Source organism: Helianthus annuus, chromosome 10, assembly GCF_002127325.2.
Source record: "Helianthus annuus cultivar XRQ/B chromosome 10, HanXRQr2.0-SUNRISE, whole genome shotgun sequence".
NCBI lineage: Eukaryota > Viridiplantae > Streptophyta > Magnoliopsida > Asterales > Asteraceae > Helianthus > Helianthus annuus.
This window is the reverse complement of record NC_035442.2, coordinates 64,941,113-64,960,698: the sequence shown is the minus strand read 5'-3', so window position 1 is coordinate 64,960,698 and position 19,586 is coordinate 64,941,113.

Sequence of the window (19,586 nt, the reverse complement as noted above, 5' to 3'; positions counted from 1 at the left end):
TTAGTGCTTGTGTGAGTGCCATGTTTTCCCAAAACTCGGTTAGAAGACTTACCAATTTTGATGTTCATCCGCTTGTTCGTAACTTACCAGGTATGATGTTGATGCTTTTACTCGTCGACCGTTTGAAGCGAGATTTCTTCCTCCTCATCCTCAATAAATCCTTGATAGAGTTTCAGCCGTTGGCCATTGACTTTGAATGGAATTCCATTCCGAGATTTAATTTCTACTGCACCGTGAGGAAAAATATGGGTGATGGAAAAAGGTCCTGACCACCTAGATTTTAGTTTACCCGGAAATAATCGAAGTCGTGAATTAAACAAAAGAACTTGATCTCCTACTCGAAATTCATTAGGTTTAATATATTTATCATGCAAAATTTTCATTCTTTCCTTATAAATTTCAGAGTTAGAGTATGCATAATTCCTTAATTCGTCTAATTCATTTATTTGACAGAATCGATTTTTACCGGCAAATTCTAAATCTAAGTTTACATTTTTTATTGCCCAGTAGGCCTTGTGAGCTATTTCTACCGGCAAATGACAACTTTTTCCATAGACGAGCATATATGGGGTTGTGCCTATCGTTGTTTTATAAGCAGTTCGAAAAGCCCATAAAGCATCATCTAATTTATTGGCCCATTCCTTTTTATTTAATCCTACGGTTTTTTCAAGTATTCGTTTTAAACCTCTATTAGTCACTTCGGCTTGTCCGTTTTTTTGAGGGTGATATGCTGTTGAGACCCGGTGATAGACCCCATATCTTGTTAAGATTTTTTCAAGTTGATGATTACAAAAATGGGTACCTCTATCACTTATTAATGCTTTAGGTGTTCCAAAACGAGAGAATAATTGTTTCAGAAATCTTACCACGACTCTTCCATCATTTGTTGGAAGTGCCTCGGCCTCGGCCCATTTAGACAGGTAATCGACCGCCACAAGTATATATTTGTTTCCTTTCGACGGTGGGAAAGGTCCCATGAAGTCGAGTCCCCACACATCAAAAATTTCACAAACAAGAATGCCATTTTTTGGCATTTCGTTTTTGGAAGAAATATTACCTGATCGTTGGCAAGCATCACATGTCTTGACAAGACTTTGCGCGTCCTTGTAAATGGAAGGCCAATAAAACCCTGAATCAAATACCTTTCGTGCGGTACTAGCGGCACCATGATGTCCTCCGTATGGACCTTCCTAACAATGGCGGAGAATTCTTCTTGCTTCACTACCATGTACGCACCTTCAGATGAGTTGGTCGGCACACATTTTGAAAAGATAAGGATCTTCCCAAAAATAATGCTTTACATCAGCAAAGAATTTCTTTCTTTGGTGATGTGGCCATCCTTTGGCGACTATACCGCTAGCTAAGTAATTAGCATAGTCTGCATACCATGGTTCTTGTCTATATTCCACCATTTCTAAAGACTCCGTTGGAAATTTTTCGTTGATTTGCTCGTCCCTAGTTGCCTCCTAAGCTGGGTCTTCAAAGCGTGAAAGATGATCTGCTGCGGTGTTTTCTGCTCCTCTTTTGTCTTTGATTTCAATATCAAATTCTTGGAGGAGTAAAATCCACCTAATCAAACGGGGTTTTGCGTCCTCTTTCTTGAAAAGGTATCGAATGGCTGCATGATCTGTATAGACTATTGTTTTAGAAAGAACAAGATAAGAGCGAAATTTATCAAAAGCAAATACCACAGCTAGTAACTCTTTTTCAGTTGTTGTGTAATTTTCTTGTGCATCATTAAGTGTTTTACTACCATAATAAATTGGGTGAAAATGCTTTTCTTTTCGTTGTCCCAAGACTGCTCCAACTGCAAAGTCACTTGCATCACACATGATTTCGAAAGGTAATTTCCAATCAGGCGCTATCATGATAGTGCATTGACTAGCATTTCCTTAAGTGTAAGAAATGCTTGATTGCAATCCTTGTCAAAGATGAAAGGGGCACCTTTTTCAAGTAATTTCGTTAGAGGTCTTGAAATTTTAGAAAAGTCTTTGATAAATCGCTTATAAAATCCGGCATGCCCTAGGAAACTTCTGATTGCTCTAACGGTGGATGGTGGAAGTAATCGAGAAATAGTGTCTATTTTTGCTCGATCAACTTCCATTCCTTCGCTTGAGATCTTGTGACCGAGTACTATTCTCTCCGTTACCATGAAATGGCATTTTTCCCAATTAAGGGCGAGGTTAGTTTCCTCACATTGGGATAGCATTCATTCAAGGTTATCGAGGCATTGGTCGTATGAATCTCCAAAGATAGAAAAGTCGTCCATGAAGACTTTCATTGTTTTTTATATCATGTCATGGAAGATGGCCACCATGCAACGTTGGAATGTTGAGGGGGCATTACATATACCAAATGGCATGCGTCGATAAGCAAAAGTTCCATAGGGACATGTAAAAGTTGTCTTTTCTTGGTCTTCAGGTGCTATCGGGATTTGAAAGTAACCTGAAAAACCATCCAAGAAACAATAAAATTTATGACCGGATAATCTTTCTAACATTTGATCAATGAAGGGCAAAGGAAAGTGATCTTTCCTTGTTGCTTCATTTAATCGCCTATAGTCTATACATACTCTCCATCCTGTGACGGTTCTTGTTGGTATTAATTCATTCTTTTCATTAGTTATCACCGTCATACCTCCCTTCTTTGGAACTACTTGAACGGGGCTTACCCAAGGACTATCGGAGATAGGGTAGATAAGTCCAGCGTCAAGTAATCTGATGACTTCGTTTTTAACCACTTCTTAGACATTTGGATTGACTCTTCGTTGTGGTTCTATTACCGATTTGTAGTCAGCATTCATTAAAATTTTGTGCGTGCACATGGAAGGACTTATTCCTTTAATATCTACAAGCTTCCAAGCGATCGCATTTTTATGTTTTTTCAAAAGTTTAATTAATTTTTCTTTTTCTTTACTACTTAATTTAGACGAAATAATTACAGGAGATTTACCATCTTTGTCTAAAAAAGCATATTCCAAACCTTTTGGAAGTTCTTTGAGCTCAAGAGATGGGTCTTTAGGAGACTCCTTATTTGGTTGCTCATTTTGATCAAGAACCTTAAAAGTTTGTTCTATGGCGACCTCTTCTTCAACAAAGTGGTCAATCTTTTCACTTGTATCGGGTGGCTCATCTTCATCTTCAATTAGGGGGTCATTATTGCCAAAAGGATATTTCATTGAGCGCTCAAAATCTATGCTCCTTTTGAATGCCCCTAATTGATAGGTGGGTTGTTGTATTTCCGGGTTTTCAAAGCTTCATGAGTTTTTACAAAAGGCAGTCCCAACACTAGAGGAGCGTCATCAAGGATGACAAAGTCGGTTGGGGTTACCATTTGATTTGTTTGAACCAAGACATCCTCAACTACACCGATTGATTTTATTACTTTCCGATTAGATAGAAAAATGGGTATTTGAAGTGGAGAAAAATCACTAATACTTAATTTTTCGAAAATGTAATTAGGCATTATGTTAACACAAAGATCTTTATCAATTGTGACATTACTAATAAATGAATTTTGAAAAAAGACATGGAACCGGTGTAATGTTGATTTCAAAAGGGCCTTCTTTTATTAGTGAAGTTTGATCATTAGTTAACCTAACGCTTACCGTTTCGTCAATTTTAGTGTTAGTGTTTAACTCTTTTAAAAACTTAGCATGAGTGGGTACTAAACAATGATTTTCAAAAGAATGTGACAAGAGATTAATTTCTTCAAAATCAGACTCTTCTTGAATTTAACGTTAACAGACTCACCTCTTTCGTTGTTTAACTCATGTGTCGGTTCTTCACTTATTTGTTCTTCCATTTTTACCTCTTCAACTATCTTTTCTTTATTTAATTCTTCTCTTGCGCGGGACTCCTCTTCCCTTGCGCGAGATTCTTTTATGTAACGTTCGATAGTTTTAAGGTGTTCTAATATCCTATCGGTCACTTCGGTGATAGAGAAAGGATCGGGATCCTCAAAGCTGAATCCGGTTGTTCGATCCTTGGTTCCTCATAGTACTCATATGAAGTAGATGGTTCATACCATTGTTCTTCATTGTAAGTATATGATGGATAAGGGTCGTAATTTTGTTCTTCATAGTACTCGTGTGAGGTGGGTTGTTCACGCCATGGTTCCTCATAATAAGAATATGAAGGTGGTGGCTCATATCTTGGTTCCTCAAAGTATGAGTATGAAGGCTCATACCTTGGTTCATCAAAATATGAGCATGAGGGAGAAGGTTCGTACCTTTGGTCTTCATAGGATGTGTATGAAGTCGATGGTCGTACCTGGGCTCCTCATAATAGTTGTATGAAGTGGATGGTTGAGATGATTTGTAATATTGAACAGAGTGCGGGTTACCACAATTAGTGTAATAGTCTCTCCTATAATCATCCTCCTCATAGGTGTAGTTGTAGCCTCCTGAGTACTGATCCATAAGAATCACTCAACAGACCACAACAGAGTCTCGGGACCAGAAAGCAAAATTAAAAACGGAAACAGAGGATGGACACGGCCCCGTGTTCAGGGTCTGTCTCTGGGCGTTTAATTAAAAGTTACTGGCCTTGTTTGAGCACGGGGGCGTGTTCAGTGAGCACGACCCCGTGTTCAGACTCTGTATCTGGGTGTTTTATGAAAAATATGCAGCGTGGCCCCGTGTTCAGGCTACTGTAAATGCAAACTAAACTAAAATGCAGAAAAATGTGCGCGCGTTTTGAAAAGGTTTTGAAAAACTGATTAGGCCGTCGATTTTAAGCTTTCTTAAAATCCTTGTGTCCCCGGCAACGGCGCCAAAAACTTGATGCGCGTTAGGTGTAATATATTTTAGGTGTATATTTTAAGCCCTTTTACACTTTTTAGCCAAGTTTTATAAACACGATATTTACTAACACTAAACACACATATGGGCAAGTGCACCCATCAAGGACGTAGTATAGTGTTGGTAAGATACCGAGGTCGTCCAAGGAAACAAGAGCTTTTAATACCGGTTTATCCTCAACGTCTAATCAAATCAAAAAGTTAGAAAAAGGTTTTTAAACTAGAAAATAAAACTAACTAAAATGCTGAAAAGTAAAATAAAAGTAAAAACAGATAGACAAGATAAATCACTTGGATCCGACTCGTGTGTAGTGTAACCTTTGATTATTTCCGCACTTTTGCACTTGTTTTAGAGATTATCTTAGTTATTGTAGTAGGCCCCTCTTTTGAAGGTGACGTTACCCTCAACCCAGTAGTTTGAGTCAGCAAAGATACAATCCTAAAGGGTCGGATTATTGAAAGATAATTAATTAAGTTATTAATGCATAATGTGGTAGGCCCCTCTTTTGAAGGTGACGTTACCCTCGGCTAAGTAGTCTGAGTCAGCAGGGATACAACCCTAAGTAGCCGGGTTAAAGTTTTAATAGTAGTTTAATTTATGAGGGGGGTCAAAGAGTTTGGACCCCCGCCATCCAATACCGTTGGGTATTGAAGGAGGTCCTACTAAATTTGACCCAGGTCCTTTGCATGATCTATACACTGAACAATGGCAAGACTCTTACCAAACCGTTCCCTTAACCCCCGACCAGGTAGCCAACATACCTCCATATAGACCGTGGAGATATGAATGGTGAAAATCTTTTATTTTATATAGACAGTAAAATAATGCCAAGACACCACGGACAAACGATAAGGAAGAATCACTTTCAACATAAGAAACTAGTTATTAAAGTCATTAATACATAACCAATTAAAAAGTGCGAAAAGATTAAAAATAAAAAGTATTACACTAAACACTTGTCTTCACCAAGTGATGTAAGAGACTTAGGCAAACATGGCCTTTGATTGTCAAGAACTCTTACGATCAATCTTGAATCCCGAGACGACTCACACACTCTATGATGGACAATGGATGATGGTGGTGGATGATGGTGTTGTGATGGTGGTGGGTGGTGGGTGAAGTGTGAGAGAGGTGGTGTGCCAAGGGATAAGTTGCAAGAGCTCCAAGCACTCCTATTTATAGGCTGAACAGAAGCTCGGGCACGGCCCCGTGTCCATCCTCTTCTCTTTCTTCATTAATTGCAGTTTGTCTGCATTAGTTGACCATGCCCCCGTGTCTGCTGAGCACGACCTCGTGTGCAGAAGCATATCTGTACTATCAAGATTTGCCTGGATTCTGCGAATCTTATAGTTGACCACGGCCCCGTGTCCGCTGAGCACGGCCTCGTGGTGGGCGATGGAAGCTTCTACAACTTTGTCTTTTCTGCTGACACTTGGGCACGCTCCCGTGCTCATTGAGCACGGAGCGTGTTCAGTCCTCTGTTTCCTTGTTTTGCTTGGGAAGATGCTGTCGGGAGTTCGGCATGCCACGTTTGTTCCTTTTCTTGTATTTATGTTAGATTTAGCTGCCTTTTTGCTTCTTTTGTTTATTTGAGCTCATTTAATCCTGAAAATACAAAAGGAAGATAAAAGCACACTTTTTCCAACATTAGTACTAAAAAGGGTTAGTTTTATGCCACAATTGATGTAATTTATATGTTGCATTTTTTGCACATCAGTAAGCTAGCTAAGTCATTGTATGGCTTAAAACAAGCACCCAAACAGTGGCATCAAAAGTTTGATGAGGTGGTTTTGTATTAAACTAAACGGACACGTGTGTCTATAGTAAATTTGATGATTCTAAGAAAGGAGTCATAGTTTGTCTATATGTAGATGACATGTTGATAATCGGTACTGACCAGGATCAAGTTGATAAAACAAAGAAATTTTTGTCATCTTGTTTGACATGAAAGACATGGGGGAGGCGGAAGTGATCCTTGGTATAAGGATCAAATGGGAGAACAATGGCATATCGATCTCTCAATCTCATTATATTGAGAAGATGTTGAAAAAGTGTAATTTTCATGATAGTTCTCCGGTTAGCACTCCAATGGATCCTGCTTTTAAGCTCTCACCTAATGAAGGTGTAGCTGTAAGCCAACTCGAATATACAAGGGCCATTGGATCTCTCATGTATGCCATGATTAGCACCAGACCGGATATAGCTTATGCTGTTGGAAAGCTTAGTAGGTATCCTAGCAATCCAGGTGCAAGTAATTGGCAAGCTATGAATCGAGTATTTAGGTACTTGAAAGGAACCATGAAATATAGTTTGACTTATATGGATTTCCTTCAGTTTTAGAAGGTTATTCGGATGCAAGCTGGATTAACAACAAGGATGATCATTCTTCCACAAGTGGATGGACTTTTCTGCTTGGAGGAGGTGCCATTAGGCATCTAAGAAGCAGACTTGCATAACGGATTCAACAAACTTGATTTATGAGATTCCATTCTGGCCTAATCGGGATTGACTTGCTGATTAAAGCGAATAATAATATACATCAAGCAAGTTAGGAGGTGCGGGAGAGCACACTTGTTTGAGTTATTATAATTTGAAGTGTACGGGCGGAGCCAATACTCTAGGGGGGTTCCAAGAGGGCAACGCCCCCTTGGTGGGGGTCCGGGGGCAGCGGCCCTAGGAGCAGGGTCCAAGGGGCGGCAGCCCCTGGCAGGGTCCAACGGGCAGAGCCCCTGGCTGGGGTTGAGCTGGAAAATTCTTTTCTTTTACCTAAAATTGCATCAGAAAATTTATTTTCTGGAAAATGCCATATTTTCGAAATATAAAATAATGGCAGTTTTAGTGGCAGTTTTTAATTAAATCTAAGATAACTGGTATTAGGCAGTTAATCATCCCTAAGGATTCTCTTGTGCTCTTGTGCTTTATATTGGTGTCTTATATATGTATTATATATAAAAATAAAAAATAATAATTTATAATTTTTTTTCGAATTCGAATCGAATCGAATTTTAAATTATAAATTCGTATTCGATTTACTTGACTCGAATCGAATCGAATCGAATTTGAATTCTTTTAATCGAAACGAATTCTTGATAATCGAATCGAATTTCGTATTTTTCAAATTCCAAATGAATCCTAAACACCCCTAGAGACTTCCTTCATTGAAAGTAATATAAAACTCGATTTCAAACCATTTTCCCCTTATTCATTTAGAAGTGAATAAAAGTTGTTTGACCAAAACCGAATCAATTTGCGCCTAAAAACCGACTTGTGCATATCTCAACCCAAACCTACCAAAAACGTTTTATGGTAGGTCCTTGGGTTAATATTTTCAAGAGTTTAGGATGGGTTCGGTCTGAAACTGGATAACCTGAACAATATTTTGTAAAAGTATTTAAGAAAGCACACTAGTGAATGGTGGGTTAATAAGTCCATACTGTCACACCCCGGCCGCGTATAACATGCAACCGCGGCGGAAACGCCGGGGAGTGTTGTTGACAGAATTAAATTGTTACATAACCATGGCATACAAGTTGTATTTTATTTATAAACAAAGGTGTCACATTGTCTTAGAAAGAGAGTACGGAAATCAAAACATAATTAAGCTAGTTCAACTTCATTTTTTTTAGGCTCTAAGGCACAGGTCCGCCCTAGTGTCGTGTTCATCGTCCTATGGAACAGCTCCTGAAAACACATGTGAAAGTAGGTACGTCAGCATAAAAATGCCTGTGAGATACATAGGTTTTGTGAAAATGGGGTTCATGACTTGAGTTTTAAAGAATGTTTAATAACAGTCAGTCATGAACCTTGTAATTTGTTTTGCTTTGTAAATCATTTGAAAAACGATAACATCAAACGATATGTATAGATAAGTGCAAGGTTAAACGAATAACCAAGTAAAATGAGTTGAATAAGATAAGTTGTTTGTGAAAATAATGTCTTGTGAAGAATATGTTACTTATGTAAAGTGTAATGTGTCTAAACTGAAATGACTTTGATAACGCCACGATATGTAATATTATACAAACATTTATATATAGGAAGTACCAGCGGCGTATCCACCATGTTTGTACCATATTACATACGCCACGTTACTCAAACCATTTACCCAAACCAATCCACCATGTAAATTGTTCATGTGTAAACCAAACGTCAAGTGTTATTGTAATCCATGTCAAGTGTTTATGTTCAAATGTAAACCACCAAATGTATATGTCAATGTCGACGTGTTTATGTTCAATGTAAATCATGTAATGTGTAATCCCAAAATGTATCATGTATGGTAAGCGAAATGTATCAACTTAAACCATATGCACAAAACAAGTCGTTGAAGTAAAACGTGGTTTAAATCAGCGTTATGTTCTGCGGGAAATGCATGCTCTATTGATATTAACATTTATGTGGTATTGTAAACTATGCATACATCCAAGCCTTGAGACTGCGGCGATAAACCCTTAAACAAATTAAAGGTTTATCTAAGTTATGTATATCGAATTCGGTCATTCCTTCCAGTCCTATCAAACCCAGGACTTCAGGAATGGGAGTTGTCAATTCCTATGGTACCACTACCTACTAACGAACGGCGTAGCTAATGTTAATGAATGTATTGTCCCATGTTAAACAAACCAAATGTCATAACAAAATGAAGGCATGTGATGTAAGCAATTGTACTAAGTATGCTAAGTAAACATACGAAGCAGAAATGTTTATGTAAATCAATGTGCCCATATGCTCAGTAAACATATGCAGCAGAAATGTTCATGTAAATCGATGTGCCCACATGCTGAGTAAACATATGCAGCAAAAATGTTATGTAAATCAATGTACTAAGTACGCACACAATGGGCATACATAGCATAAAATGTAATGAAATCATGTACTATAACGTACTAATGAGCATAGCAGATATATGATGTGAAAACATAGAAAGCATGAAAGTAACAGATAGGCACATGTGTTTCACCCCAAAACAGTTTGGAAAACAGTAAAAGAGGGGTTCTATGTACTCACCTGAGGTTGCTTTGTTGTTCTTGTGAAATAACCAGGTAATGCGAGAGGTCACGGAATATCAACGGCACCTAATAGGTAGCTATGTTAATATACCGGACCAAATCGGAAGGATCGGACAGTACGCGGGTTCGAAAACCAAACGAGTATGGAGACTCGTGTAATATGGTTTAACAAAGCCTACATACTAAAATGAAACTTAACCTAAGTGCTTACGGTCCATCACGACCCGTTTAGGTAGCTTACGCTACTCTAACGCGTCGCTCGCGTAGAACGCGTCTGGAACGCCTAACATCGTGACCACAAGGTATAACCTCGGAAGGTTATAGCTATGGTCACCTAATGTGTTTGGTCTGGTCCTAATGACCGACCAAATGGGTCGGGTTCGAAAGCATAAGCGATGGTTTAGATCGCTTACCTTACGACCCTATATAAGCACTAAACTAAAAGTGACGAGCTAAGCATGTTAGAACATGCTTAACTAAGTTTGAAGACAGGTTTGACATCAAAACAAACGGCTTTGATGCTCGCGAGTAGTTTGGTTACAAAATATGCAAGAATGCACATTTTGGCCGAAACTACGACTCGTCACTGAGCCTAGATAACGTGGTGATCAGTAGGTATGGTTACTACGGACCATAACCATCGTGATCACGCTCACGTTATGAAGTTCCATGAACTTCACATCGACCATAAGCTGGTCAATGCAGAAAGTCAACAAAACGTTGACTTTCGGACTCGAAAAGCGAATAAAAGAGCGAAAGAAGACTTACGGAGGGTCCCCGAGTGCTAATCAAGATCCAATAGCTCAGGTATGAAGCATAAGCATCAACTTAGAGCATTTAGATCTGATTTGTGGGTTTTTACACAAAAAGGGGGGGGGGTATTTATAGGAAAGGTGGAACCGTTAGGATCGTTTTATCGAATAACGTGCTTTGATCTCGTGCGTACACGTGTCCAGGGGTTAGATTCAGTGTATTTGACCCTTGGCCCTTCATTTGGGTGAAAAGGCATCGCCCTTTGATCGAACGAAAGGCCAGATTCTGCATTAAATGCAAAATCTTCTGTCTGACAGTCTCACGCGCCCCGCCTCAAGTTTGGGCAATCCTTACGCGGGTCGCCTGAAGTCCTCTGATCTGCCCACTTGCAGAATTTACACTTTTGGCCCCTGTTTCGTTTTTAAGCCATTTCCAGCCCTTTTAAGACCTGAAAAGTCACCTTTAAGGCCCTAAATGATGCCTAAACATTGTGGACATGAAACATGCCCAAAAATATGTCGGATGTCGGTTCGTTTGGCCGTACGATCGCGATGTTCGCTTAATTACGACGGAATGCGCATAAGCGTGAAAGACGATCCAAATGACGCGACGAATGGATTTTTCTCATGCCAAATACTAAGGCATAATATAAGGATGCTTACATAAATTTTTGGATGTCCGGATGTATTCAGAACGTAAGTTATGCGCAAAAGTGCAAACTTAGGCACTTTTTGACACTTTTAGTCCCTGAATGATCCAAAAGTTTGTTTTAGCATACCAGACTTCTCAAAGCCTATTTCTAAGCTATGTAAAGGATATTTATGGTATGTTTAACTTATGGACATGTTCCGGAATGTTCGTTACAGTTCAAATTGGCATACTTTCGCAGTTTTGTCAAGTTTAGTCCCTGTAAGCGAATTAACTTGTTTTTGCTATACCAAAACCTTCAAAACTTATTTCTAAGTTATGTAAAGGTTATTTAAGGTATGTTGAGTATATGTTGATGTTCCGGAGTATTTGTCGCACTAAACTGAGTACGTTTACGCACCAGTTAGCGTATAACTCTCCAGAAAGTGATGTAGAGTTTGGAATTGAATAAAAGTCAAAACACGAAAAATGTAAAACACAATGAAACAAACATTCGGATCAAATAACATTATTTTATTGATAATTGAACTGTTCACAATGATTACAAGCACAAATGTTACAGTCTCCCCTACTTGTGGAAATTTCGTCCCGAAATTTATTTAGAGGAAACTGATTGAAAAAGATGCGGATATTTTGCCTTCATTTGGTCTTCACGTTCCCAAGTAAACTCGGGTCCACGCTTAGATTCCCAACGAACCTTGACCAAAGGAATGCGCTTGCGTTTGAGCCATTTGACTTCACGTTCCATGATTTCTACCGGTTTCTCAACAAATTTCAGTGTTTTATCAACACGAATTTCATCAAGCGGTATGTGGAGGTTCTCATCGGCTAAACACCTCTTGAGATTGGATACGTGAAAGGTTGGATGAACATTTCCAAGTTCAGGAGGTAACTCAAGTCTGTAGGCTACCTTACCGATTCTTTCGACGATCTTGAATGGTCCAACATATCTAGGTGCAAGTTTTCCTTTCTTTCCGAATCTGATCACACCTTTCCAAGGTGAGACCTTAAGTAATACACGATCACCGACTTGAAAATCCAAGGGTTTGCGTTTTAGGTCCGCGTAACTCTTTTGACGGCTTCTAGCTGTCTGAAGGTTATCACGAACTTTCTTTACCTTTTCTGTTGTCTCTAAAATGAGGGCAGGTCCAGTAAGTTGAGCCTCGCCAATCTCATTCCAGCAGACTGGTGAACGACATTTTCGACCATAGAGAGCCTCGAAAGGAGCCATGTTGATGCTGGAGTGATAACTGTTGTTGTAGGAGAATTCAATCAATGGAAGATGTGAATCCCAACTACCACCAAAGTCTATCACACAAGCTCTAAGCATATCCTCCAGTGTCTGGATTGTTCTTTCAGATTGACCATCCGTTTGCAGATGATAAGCTGTGCTTAAATTGAGTTGAGACCCCATAGCAGATTGCATGGTTCTCCAAAAATGAGAAGTGAAACGAGCATCTCTGTCAGAAATGATGCTCAAAGGAACACCATGTCTGGCTACAATTTCATCTACGTAGATTTGAGCAAGTCTGTCAGCTGAATAATCCTCACGGATTGGCAAGAAATGTGCTGACTTGGTAAGACGATCAACGACTACCCAGATGGCATCGTGACCTTTCTTTGTGCGCGGGAGTTTAGTAATGAGATCCATAGTAATGTTTTCCCATTTCCAAACTGGGATCTCCGGTTGTTCCAATAAACCAGAAGGACGCTGATGTTCTGCCTTAACCTTAAGACAAGTAAGGCATTTAGATACGTATAGGGCAATGTCTTTCTTCATACCAGGCCACCAATACTGAATACGAAGATCCTTATACATCTTATCTGATCCAGGATGAATGGAATAACGAGACTTATGGGCTTCATCCATAAGCAAGGTACGAAGATCATCTTGGCTTGGGACCCACAAACGGTCCATGAAATAGTACGATCCATTGTCTTTCAGTTCAAGAGCAGGTGTTATGTGATAAGGAAATTCCTTATCCATTAAACCTTGTGAAACACAGGCTTGTTGAGCCTGAGAAATACGGGCTTGGATATCGGTTTGAACAACAGATTGGACACGTACACAATGAAGCTTAATACGTTCCTTGCGACTCAATGCATCGGCTACGACATTCGCCTTACCAGGATGGTAGCGAATCTCGCAGTCGTAGTCGTTTAGAAGTTCAACCCAACGTCTTTGCCTCATGTTGAGTTCCTTTTGATTGAAGATATGTTGAAGACTTTTGTGGTCAGTGAAAACCACACATTTTGTTCCGTACAAATAGTGTCTCCAGATCTTAAGAGCGAAGACAACTGCACCCAACTCAAGATCATGAGTGGTGTAGTTCTTTTCATGTATCTTCAACTGCCTTGATGCGTATGCTACGACTTTGTTTCTTTGCATCAGGACGCAGCCAAGTCCTAATTTAGATGCGTCGCAATAAACGACGAAATCATCGTTGCCCTCAGGCAATGTTAGGACAGGTGCGTCGCAAAGCTTTTGTTTCAAAGTCTGAAACGCTTCCTCTTGTTTGACTCCCCATTCAAATGGCTTGTTCTTCTGAGTTAGAGCTGTTAGAGGAACTGCAATCTTCGAGAAATTTTCTATGAAGCGGCGGTAATAACCCGCTAGACCAAGAAAAGAACGAACTTCAGTAGGGGTAGTAGGTGTATCCCAATCCTTAATCGCACTGATCTTGGAGGGATCTACATGAATACCTTGTTCGTTGACAATATGTCCTAAGAATTGAACCTCTTTAAGCCAAAATTCACACTTGGAGAATTTGGCGAAAAGTTGTTCTTTCTTTAGGAGTTCCAATGTAAGACGAAGATGTTGCTCATGATCAGCTCGCGTTTTAGAATATATCAAAATGTCGTCAATGAAAACGATGATGAACTTATCTAAATAAGGCTTGCAGACCCTATTCATTAAGTCTATGAAAACAGCAGGAGCATTAGTCAAACCAAATGGCATGACTGTGAACTCGTAATGTCCATAACGAGTACGGAACGCTGTCTTGGGAATGTCTTCTTCATGTACACGAAGCTGATGATATCCAGATCGTAGATCAATCTTTGAAAAGTAAGATGCGCCTTGTAATTGATCGAAGAGATCATCAATGCGAGGTAGGGGATATCGATTTTTGATGGTAAGCTTGTTAAGCTCACGATAATCGATACACATCCTAAAAGATCCATCCTTCTTCTTTACAAAGAGAACGGGAGCACCCCAAGGTGAAAAGCTAGGACGGATGAAACCTTTGTCGGAGAGCTCCTGAAGCTGTTTAGATAATTCTTGCATCTCTGACGGTGCAAGACGGTATGGAGCTCTGGCAACGGGGTTTGCACCAGGTACGAGATCAATACGGAACTCGACTTGGCGTGCTGGAGGTAGACCAGGTAAGTCTTCAGGGAATACTTCGGAATAATCCCGAACGACAGGAATATCTGAAATAGACTTACCCTTGCCTTTATCTGCTGTAACATGTGCTAAGAACGCCACATAGTGCTTTCGCAGATACTTCCGTGCTTTAAAACAAGACATGAGTTTGAGTCCACCGGCAGGCTTCTCACCACGAACCTGTAGGATCTCGCCTGTAGACAGCGGCACACGAACAATCTTCTCAGAACAAACTATCTCTGCGCGATGCTTGGATAACCAATCCATTCCCACTATAACGTCGAACATTCCAAGTTGCATTGGCGTGAGGTCAATAGGAAAAATATGGTCGTTAAGATTCAACTGGCAGTTGCGTAGAACAGAATTTAGAACAATGGGTTCACCACTGGCAACCTCTACTGTCAAAGGTTTACCTAGTTTCGTTCTAGACACGCGAAGCATTGTCTCGAAAGACAATGACACGAAACTCTTGTCGGCACCCGAATCAAAAAGAACAGATGCTGGCTGATTATTAATAAAGAACGTACCGTTCACCACCTCGTTGTCTGCTTGTGCTTCTTGTGCATTCATGTTAAAGACTCGACCTCGAGCCGGTGCCGGATTCTGGTTTGCATTCTGGTTCTGGTTGACTAGTCTTGGACACCGATTTCTGTAGTGGGTCAGATCCCCACAGTTATAACAAGCACCTGGTGGGTAGTTTGGTCGTGCAGCCTGACCCTGTTGTTGAGCAACCTGTTGAGCAGGGTTCTGGACTGCGTGATTCTGAGCAAACCGACAAACATCGGCAAGATGACCTGACTTCCCACAGTTAGTACAGAAACGGCACTGATATTGTGGCTGGTGGTGACTATTGCATCGATTGCACAAAGGTGCACTTCCTGAGTAGGGTTTCTTTGCTGGAGGCTGGTTGGGAGCTGCCTGGTTTGCTTGGGCAGTGACAGCAAAATTTTGGGAAGCCTTACGCTTCCTTGACCTCTTTGATGAGCCAGAATCTTTTCCATTCTTGTTCTGGCCTTTCTTACTATCCTCCTTTTCAGCCGACTGCTTCTTGCCCTTATCACCCTTCCTGTGCAATTTATTCTTTCGAATTTGCGACTCAGTCAACGTCGCTGATAACTCGATCGCCTGACGAAGTGTGGTAGGGTTGCTACCAGTAAGGATGTCTTGTACTGAGTCAGGTAGGCCGTCTATGTATCTTTCGATGGCCTTATCGAGTGGGGTAACCATATTCGGGCAAAGAAGACTCAGCTCCTCAAACCTATCTGTATAAGCCCTGTGCTCGCCACTATCTTGCTTCAACACATCAAATTCTTTCTCCAACGCTCGTTGCTCATGACGAGGACAAAACTCCCTCATCATAAGAGCTCTCAGTTGAGCCCATGTCTGAGCTAGAGCAACTTCTGCACCTTGATCTCTCATAACCCCATTCCACCATGTAAGAGCCCTCTTCTGAAACACGCTCGAAGAAAACTCGACCTTGCGATTATCCGGACATTGCACATGGCGAAAAGTGTTCTCGATGCTTTCGAACCACTGAAGAAGCCCAGTTGCTCCCTCAGAACCACTAAACTTGAGTGGCTTAGCCTGGTTAAAATCCTTGTATTTGCATGTACCATTGTTATTGTTGGCCTGGTTCCATTGAGCAAAGAGATTCGGAAATTGAGCAGCCATCTGCTGCGCAATAATCTCCGCCAGCTCGGCAGTAGCTATCTGGTTGTCGCGTCGAGGAGGCATTCTAGAAGAGAAAAACATGAAATGAAACGAGTGAGATGTTTGGATGAAGAGAATGAGATGAAGCAAAAGCAACAAAAGCAAAGATGGCGGTTATGCATCGCAAAGCAAATATGCGACATGAAATGTCTAGTCAAAGTAAATGGGTCAGGATTAGTGTATCGCGAAGACATGCTCGCCTATAAGTGAACACTCACCCCAAGAGTTCCCAGGTAAGAGTGACTGGTCCGATTATGTGGATTTGTACGAACACTCTAGCCTTAGACAGAAAACCCAGGGTACAGGCATTCACCCTTCCAGTTCGCACGTGTTCACACTATTAACCCAACACTTTGACGGGATTTTTGAAAATCCAAAGGGGTTCAAAACCTTATAATAGAGGGTTCAAAACCTAGTAATCAATCATCCTAGAACAGATGATTAATTTTCAAAGCGGATGCGGAACCGAGGTTCCCGTTGTGGTTATCACCTAAGGATAGGTGATGTGCATGTTTTAAACTCTAAACACAAGATAACTTGTGTTAGGGTCCTAGAAAGTTATAGTCTAGGTCAAAGCATTACTAATAACCTAATTCCCTATAACCAATGGCTCTGATACCAACTCTTCTGTCACACCCCGGCCGCGTATAACATGCAACCGCGGCGGAAACGCCGGGGAGTGTTGTTGACAGAATTAAATTGTTACATAACCATGGCATACAAGTTGTATTTTATTTATAAACAAAGGTGTTACATTGTCTTAGAAAGAGAGTACGGAAATCAAAACATAATTAAGCTAGTTCAACTTCATTTTTTTTAGGCTCTAAGGCACAGGTCCGCCCTAGTGTCGTGTTCATCGTCCTATGGAACAGCTCCTGAAAACACATGTGAAAGTAGGTACGTCAGCATAAAAATGCCTGTGAGATACATAGGTTTTGTGAAAATGGGGTTCATGACTTGAGTTTTAAAGAATGTTTAATAACAGTCAGTCATGAACCTTGTAATTTGTTTTGCTTTGTAAATCATTTGAAAAACGATAACATCAAACGATATGTATAGATAAGTGCAAGGTTAAACGAATAACCAAGTAAAATGAGTTGAATAAGATAAGTTGTTTGTGAAAATAATGTCTTGTGAAGAATATGTTACTTATGTAAAGTGTAATGTGTCTAAACTGAAATGACTTTGATAACGCCACGATATGTAATATTATACAAACATTTATATATAGGAAGTACCAGCGGCGTATCCACCATGTTTGTACCATATTACATACGCCACGTTACTCAAACCATTTACCCAAACCAATCCACCATGTAAATTGTTCATGTGTAAACCAAACGTCAAGTGTTATTGTAATCCATGTCAAGTGTTTATGTTCAAATGTAAACCACCAAATGTATATGTCAATGTCGACGTGTTTATGTTCAATGTAAATCATGTAATGTGTAATCCCAAAATGTATCATGTATGGTAAGCGAAATGTATCAACTTAAACCATATGCACAAAACAAGTCGTTGAAGTAAAACGTGGTTTAAATCAGCGTTATGTTCTGCGGGAAATGCATGCTCTATTGATATTAACATTTATGTGGTATTGTAAACTATGCATACATCCAAGCCTTGAGACTGCGGCGATAAACCCTTAAACAAATTAAAGGTTTATCTAAGTTATGTATATCGAATTCGGTCATTCCTTCCAGTCCTATCAAACCCAGGACTTCAGGAATGGGAGTTGTCAATTCCTATGGTACCACTACCTACTAACGAACGGCGTAGCTAATGTTAATGAATGTATTGTCCCATGTTAAACAAACCAAATGTCATAACAAAATGAAGGCATGTGATGTAAGCAATTGTACTAAGTATGCTAAGTAAACATACGAAGCAGAAATGTTTATGTAAATCAATGTGCCCATATGCTCAGTAAACATATGCAGCAGAAATGTTCATGTAAATCGATGTGCCCACATGCTGAGTAAACATATGCAGCAAAAATGTTATGTAAATCAATGTACTAAGTACGCACACAATGGGCATACATAGCATAAAATGTAATGAAATCATGTACTATAACGTACTAATGAGCATAGCAGATATATGATGTGAAAACATAGAAAGCATGAAAGTAACAGATAGGCACATGTGTTTCACCCCAAAACAGTTTGGAAAACAGTAAAAGAGGGGTTCTATGTACTCACCTGAGGTTGCTTTGTTGTTCTTGTGAAATAACCAGGTAATGCGAGAGGTCACGGAATATCAACGGCACCTAATAGGTAGCTATGTTAATATACCGGACCAAATCGGAAGGATCGGACAGTACGCGGGTTCGAAAACCAAACGAGTATGGAGACTCGTGTAATATGGTTTAACAAAGCCTACATACTAAAATGAAACTTAACCTAAGTGCTTACGGTCCATCACGACCCGTTTAGGTAGCTTACGCTACTCTAACGCGTCGCTCGCGTAGAACGCGTCTGGAACGCCTAACATCGTGACCACAAGGTATAACCTCGGAAGGTTATAGCTATGGTCACCTAATGTGTTTGGTCTGGTCCTAATGACCGACCAAATGGGTCGGGTTCGAAAGCATAAGCGATGGTTTAGATCGCTTACCTTACGACCCTATATAAGCACTAAACTAAAAGTGACGAGCTAAGCATGTTAGAACATGCTTAACTAAGTTTGAAGACAGGTTTGACATCAAAACAAACGGCTTTGATGCTCGCGAGTAGTTTGGTTACAAAATATGCAAGAATGCACATTTTGGCCGAAACTACGACTCGTCACTGAGCCTAGATAACGTGGTGATCAGTAGGTATGGTTACTACGGACCATAACCATCGTGATCACGCTCACGTTATGAAGTTCCATGAACTTCACATCGACCATAAGCTGGTCAATGCAGAAAGTCAACAAAACGTTGACTTTCGGACTCGAAAAGCGAATAAAAGAGCGAAAGAAGACTTACGGAGGGTCCCCGAGTGCTAATCAAGATCCAATAGCTCAGGTATGAAGCATAAGCATCAACTTAGAGCATTTAGATCTGATTTGTGGGTTTTTACACAAAAAGGGGGGGGGTATTTATAGGAAAGGTGGAACCGTTAGGATCGTTTTATCGAATAACGTGCTTTGATCTCGTGCGTACACGTGTCCAGGGGTTAGATTTAGTGTATTTGACCCTTGGCCCTTCATTTGGGTGAAAAGGCATCGCCCTTTGATCGAACGAAAGGCCAGATTCTGCATTAAATGCAAAATCTTCTGTCTGACAGTCTCACGC